The following is a 7,158-nucleotide window of genomic DNA, read 5'->3' on the forward strand; positions in this document are numbered from 1 at the left end:
TTTATGGCCTGTAAACCTATGGAATTCCACGAAAAGGAAGTTGCGGTCGGGTTGCTGAAATGGATTGACAGTATGGAGTTGGTCCTTCACATTAGCAAATGTCTCGAACGCAACAAAGTGGAGTATGTAACTTGTATACTCCAGGATAGGGCATTGACCTGGTGGAATACCCTAGTGCAAACCCGAGGCCGTACAGCGGCATATCAGCTAACTTGGGAAGACCTAAAGAAGCTACTGATAGAGGAGTATTGTCCAAGGATGAAATTCAGAAGCTTGAATCTGAGTTTTGGAACCATTCTATGGTTGGAACACAAATAGAGAAGTACACAGTCCGATTTCATAAACTAGCAAAACTGGTACCTCACATGGTTACTCCTGAGGAGAAATGGATAGATCGCTACATCTGGGGTCTGGCACCAGAGATTCAGGGAATGGTTACTTCAGCAAACCCAAATACCATTCAAAGTGCAGTAAGTCTAGCAAATCAACTAACCAATGATGTGATAAGAACGGGAGCCTCGACAAAGGAAAACTCTAGTAGCAAGAGGAAGCCAGCAGATCAAGGAGAGAAGAAGTATGGAGGCAAGTCAGGGAGGAAGCAGAAAGTCTCAAGAAACTTTATGGTAAGAGCCCGGGAGCAAGAACCAGTTAAAACTGTCACACCCCCGAAACCAGACGGCGGAAACGTCCGGGGGCTCGCGTGACTTAAATTGAATACCATCACAATGAATATACATGAATCATAACATAAACATCACCATGCATCAATACATTACAACTGATATTGTTTACATCCAATACATTGTTTTAAATATTACACACTCATAACATAAATTGTTTGATAGTTTTAAAAAAAAACATAACGTCCTAACATTACTTGATATTACCCTTCCGCTTACCTGTTACCTGAGAATACAAGTTATTTTGGAAAACGTCAACATATGAAATGTTGGTGAGTTCATAAGCAATGTTGTGATAAAAATGATTTGTGTAGTTTGTAAAACCCAGAAAATCCGATATTTTCTGAAAAGACAATAGTTTATCAAAGTGTGAAGATCCATAAGTTGATGCATGAATGATTTCATAACGTGTATAAAAAGGGAGTTTTGTATTACAATTATTTAGATTACGAGCGAGTGTTGTTGAATTCCCCGAAAAACCCGATGTTTTCCGATGACGAAAGGTATACTTGATTACTAATTTCTATACCGCCAGAACGAATGATTTTTGATTACTCTTCCTTGATTACTCGGGTGGTGTCGGAGATTATCAATTCTAGTGAGTCGTTATAACTATGCCTGATAATGACTGGTTATAACTACCAACTACAAACGACCCTTAGAGGTGCCGTCCGTTATTACTCACTTAACCCAAACCACCTTGATTACTATTGATTAACGACCTGAGTCTGTTTACTTTGATTACTCACAAGCCTTAGCAACCGAGAGAAGAGGAGTATGAAGTCCTACCACTTTCGTGAGTTACTTTAGGCTGTCGGGGATGGGAAGAACATGTTGGCCCATCTCGCATTTGATTACTTTGACCTTACTAGCAATACTAATGGACCACTAGGGCCCAATAGCACATAAAAGCCATTGAAGGTCCCTTTATACGAAATTGGGTCATAGGAGGCCCAATAACATATAATCGTTTTCCCTTGGGCCCCAAAGATCATGTTAATGGATTTGCAAGATCCAACAAGCATGATTTGAAACTTTCAAGCCCAAGTGTCGCATGTTTACTTGTCTTAGGTATCGCATAACTACTGGAGGGTTCGATTGAACGATTTGTTATTTTTGTATCGACTCGAGACCGAGCGATTTGTTTATAACGGTATTTGGAGTTATACGTGTATTTGTCTTTTGATTTTGTAAGCCGTAGATTAGTATTTTTGTCTCAATATTCTATAATTAAAATAAGTGGTTTAAAAATAGTGGTTTGACCTTTTCAGCCCCTTTCTTTTTATAAATAACAATTTTAGTCCTTTATATAAAAGAAAAGTCATTTTAGGCCCTTAAAACATTTTCTTGACACTTTTGCATCATAGACTTGTTTAAATGATATTTTTAACTCAAGACTTATTCTTTGGCAGTTTCATCCCTTCCAGAATAGTATTTTTCGGTTAAAACCCAAATTTTTGCAATTTTGACAATTTAAGCCTAAAAATGGGTTTTATGTTGAAATATGTTTATCACAATCTTGTAAGTTAATATTCTTGACTTGTTTAGTGTAATATAACTTAGATCATGTTTTTTTTCCTTCTTAGGACATAGATCTCGAGATTTCTTCCCTTTTTGTTTACATATTCAACACAAAAACACATAAAATCACACATACATGCATAAAATCATACATAGCATACACATACACATAGATCTACACATTTTACTTGTATTCTCCCCCATAAAACTTATGAAAAACGAAAAGAGAGGGGTATGAAGCTCACCTTTGCTTGTTGTTTTTGATTTAGAAGGAAGAAGTGAAGAAGTTTCGATCCTAGCAAGCCTTCTTGGAAGATCTCGAACTTAGAGGTTTCTAAGATGGTGATCATGAGTTTGAATAGATTAGGAAGAGATTTTTGATATAACAAAGAATCTAGATCATGGATCCAAGCATGAACTTACCTTAGATGATGATTTTTATGGAATAATCTCCTTGAAAAGCTCCTAAATCTCGAAAATTTGATGAAGAATGAAGAGAGTTCTTATGTGTTTGAGAGAGATTTTTGAGAGTGTGTGTGTGTTTGAGTTGGTTTCGGCCGAGAGAAAAAGAGAGAGGAGAAAGAGAGAGAATTGAAAGGATGTTGCATGGGAACATGAGATGAATGCATGGAAGACCAACATATAATAATAAGGTGGCATGTGGAAGTCAACTCTTCCCTCCTTTGTGTAGTTGGGCCGAGAAGAGGAGAAAGAGAAAGGAAAATTTGGGCTTCTTGTGCTTAAGTCCATCTTATGGCCCAATTAGGTGATTTTTGACCCAAAATAAATCAAGGAATGATTTTTATGATCTATTAGGGCTACATAAATTTGTTGTGGTCCAATAAGGCCCATTAAAGATAACCTAGTTCATTTTAGGCTTATAAGGCCCAAAATATTATGTTTCATGTATATGGGTCCAATTAGGGTTCATTTGAGAGTTCTATGTTCATGATAGTTAAATTGGAAGCTTATTGGTCCATTAGGCCCAATAAGGAAATCCTAGTCCAAAATGGACTTAAACCGGGATTTCTAGGGCTTCCAATTCTTTGTTGACTATTTGCAGTGCTTGTATAAAGTGTTTGATGGAAGTTTTGTTGTTATTGAATAAGCATCATGCATGCTTTCACATTGTTGGTTTACAATTGTTATCATTGTTGTTGTTACAAAGCATCAAAATTCCTAGTTGTGACAAAAACCCAGGAACAGAAAGTCGTGGAAATGCAGGAGCGAAAGCAGTACACAGGACCGCACCCGAAGTGCAATAAGTGTAACTTCCATCACAAGGGAGCTTGCCCTGTGTGCCAAAAGTGTAATCAGATAGGCCATTACCCGAAGTATTGTAAGCTGAATAAGGATGGAAAAAGGGCATGTTACGAGTGCGGGAGTACTGATCACCTCCGTAATGCTTGTCCCAAACTAAACAAGGGGCCTAGTAACAATGGACAAGGCCAAGCTAGGCAAAATTTCCAAGGAAATCAAGGTGGGCGGCCAAGAGGTGTAGCCTTTGTGATTGGTGCAGAAGAAGCTCGTCAGAACCCTGAAGTGATAACAGGTACGTTTCTCCTGAACAATCATTTTGCATCAGTAATATTCGATGTGGGAGCAGATAGGAGTTTCGTTTCTTTAGCATTTAGACCATTAATTGACTTGAAATCAAGAAAGATGAGGAATACTTATGCTATTGAACTTGCTGATGGGTATGAAATTAGGGCTAATGAAATAATTCTAGGCTGTACTCTGAACTTAGCTGATAAACTCTTTAGCATTGACCTAATTCCTATAGAGCTAGGTAGTTTTGATGTAATAGTAGCAATGGATTGGTTATCCAAGAATAGAGCGGACATTGGTTGTTATGAGAAAGTCATTAGGGTACCTCTCCCAAATGAAGAAACCCTTATTATACACGGTGAGAAGCCAGGAAGAAGTTTAAACATTGTGTCAAGCATGAAGACTCACAAGTACCTAAAGAAGGATTGTATTACATTCATGGCCCATGTGGTAGAAAGAGAACCTGAAGCTAAGCAAATCAAAGAGATCCCGGTGGTTCAAGACTATCCCGAAGTGTTTCCGGAGGAATTACCTGGTCTACCCCCACACAGACAAGTCGAATTTCGGATCGACTTAATTCCCGGAGCGGCACCAGTAGCAAAAGCACCATACCACCTCGCTCCATCCGAGATGCAAGAATTGTCCGAACAACTTCAAGAACTTCTAGACAAAGGGTTTATACGACCAAGTTCTTCACCTTGGGGAGCCCTGGTGTTGTTCGTCAAAAAGAAAAACGGGTTATTCCGAATGTGTATTGATTACAAAGAATTGAACAAGTTGACAATCAAGAATCGATATCCTCTTCCTCGAATTGATGACTTGTTCGATCAGTTGCAGGGCGCTTCATACTTCTGAAAGATCGACCTCCGATCAGGATATCATCAACTAAGTGTTCACGAAGGAGACATTCATAAAACAACATTTAGAACCCGTTATGGACATTTTGAGTTCTTAGTCATGCCTTTTGGACTAACGAACGCGCCAGATGTATTCATGGATTTGATGAACAGGGTCTGTAGACCATACCTAGACAAGTTTGTAATTGTATTCATCGATGACATACTTGTTTACTCGCAAACCAAAGAAGATCATGAGAGACATCTGAAGCTAGTGTTGGAGCTATTGAAGGAGCAGAAATTGTATGCCAAGTTCACTAAGTGTGAATTCTGGATTCGAGAAGTACATTTCCTTGGTCATGTGGTCGGCAAAAGAGGAATTCATGTAGATCCAGCTAAGATTGAGGCAATCAAGAAGTGGGAAGCCCCCAAAACCCTGACAGAAATACAACAGTTCCTAGGATTAGCTGGGTACTACAGACGCTTCATTGAGAATTTCTCCAGGATTGCTCAACCATTAACATCTTTGACCCAAAAGGACAGAAAATTTCTCTGGGAAGAGAAACATGAAGAAGCGTTTCAAATCCTGAAAAACAAATTGTGCAATGCACCAATTTTGGCCTTACCAGAGGGATCAGAAAATTTTGTAGTGTATTGTGATGCATCTCATCAGGGTTTAGGGTGCGTGTTAATGCAAAATGATAAGGTTATTGTGTACGTCTCCAGACAACTCAAGTCGCATGAGAAAAATTATACAACCCATGATCTAGAACTAGGAGCAATAGTTTTCGCTCTTAAGATATGGAGGCATTATTTGTACGGAACCAAGTGCATCATTTATACCGATCACAAAAGCCTTCAGCATATCCTAGATCATAAAATGTTAAACATGTGGCAGAGGAGATGGGTAGAGTTGCTTAGTGATTATGACTGTGAGATACGATATTGTTGGGTTTTGAGCATTCTAACACTCCTAAGTGTACATGCAACCCTAAATACCTTGGATCTATGTTTTCTCTATTATACATTCAAATATGAATATTCCAAGGTATTACCCTATCTAGCATACATTCTTTGATACTTGGGTAATAAAAACAAGTTTGAAGACATACCTTTTTATGTAGCTTGATTCCTTGATGCTTAAGAGCCGAGTGCCCCAAGTGTGACACCTCAAATGGTTCACACAACATCAAATACAAATGGAATAACTTAGAGAGAAATGAATCACTTCATGAAATCGGCTAGCCCTCACCATACACACATAGTTCTCTCATGGTGTCCGATTTTGACAAGAATAAGATGCTTATATAGTTTGTCACAATTAGGGTTACACCATGTAAACCCTAATTATCATGGCCTTTCATTTCCATGATCCATGGGTACAAAAACACCATGGAGCATCCATGGAGCATCCTATGGGTTTTAGCCCAACTTGATAATCCATGGAGTATTAGCCCACTATACAAGTATGGATGATTTACACAATCAACCCATATATTTAATTAGTCTCCTTTTGATCACTTAATTTATTCCAAATTAATTCTTGATCAATACTAATTAAATAATCTTATTAATATATTAGAACTTATAATATATATCCAAACCTTAAGTGTTATTTCTCTCATTTTAGTCTATCCAAATGCATGATGCCATGCAACCCATATAGACCATGCCGAGTCGGGTCAAGTACATACCAAATATAGTTATGGACTTAGACAATAATCCAACAGTCTCCCACTTGGATAAGTCTAAAACTATTATTGAGTATGACTTCAAAAACCGACTGGCAATTGTAGCTCTTTAAGCCGCTGTCGAACTCTAACGTTGTAACTGTACCCTGATCTCGTCAATGACTTGTCCATTAGATAAGTGATCATATATTCCTCCATTCTAGATATCATATGGACTGAGACATGGATTATAATCATTCTCTCTGTCCATTTGTTGTTTCCCGATTTTTGATTCATGATGACTGACTGATTGAACAAATCAAATCAGTCCTGGCTTGGCCAAGCACTCACATGTATCATCATTAAATCATCGAGGGGCCCACAGATATCGCTTTTATCCCGAAGGTAAAAGGAATGGATAAACTTCGACTCATATGGCTTGTTCTACTACTTGTTGAATCATACACAAAGGCACGTTTTATAACATCGAGTTACCAATGCGTTTTCGTGCGATCAATGTACAACCAAATCATAGTAACAACTCATATCTCTAGGTTTGAAGAATATAAGATATTATCGTCTCATGATTACTCGTGATAAAATCCATGAAGTGATTCAAATGAGTGCGGGTTGAATCCAATACTCAGAACTTATGAGCACTCATGAGTGTTATAGCACCTCTTTGCTATGTCCAACATCTTAGACATCTACAAGCCAACTCATGACAGTCTTGATTCATATCTACTTCCAACATATGACCGACTGTGGATGGTTTGAATAACTTAGTCATTCGGGAAGAGTGACCTAGTTTATTCTGGAAGTCAAAACATGCAAAATGAAACACAAGAATAATTGAATCTAGTATGGTATCAAAACCTATGAATATAAATAGAACACTTTTTA

This window comes from Lactuca virosa, chromosome 2 (genome assembly GCF_052849685.1).
Source record: "Lactuca virosa cultivar CGN04683 chromosome 2, Lactuca_virosa_CGN04683_v6, whole genome shotgun sequence".
Classification (NCBI taxonomy): Eukaryota; Viridiplantae; Streptophyta; class Magnoliopsida; order Asterales; family Asteraceae; genus Lactuca; species Lactuca virosa.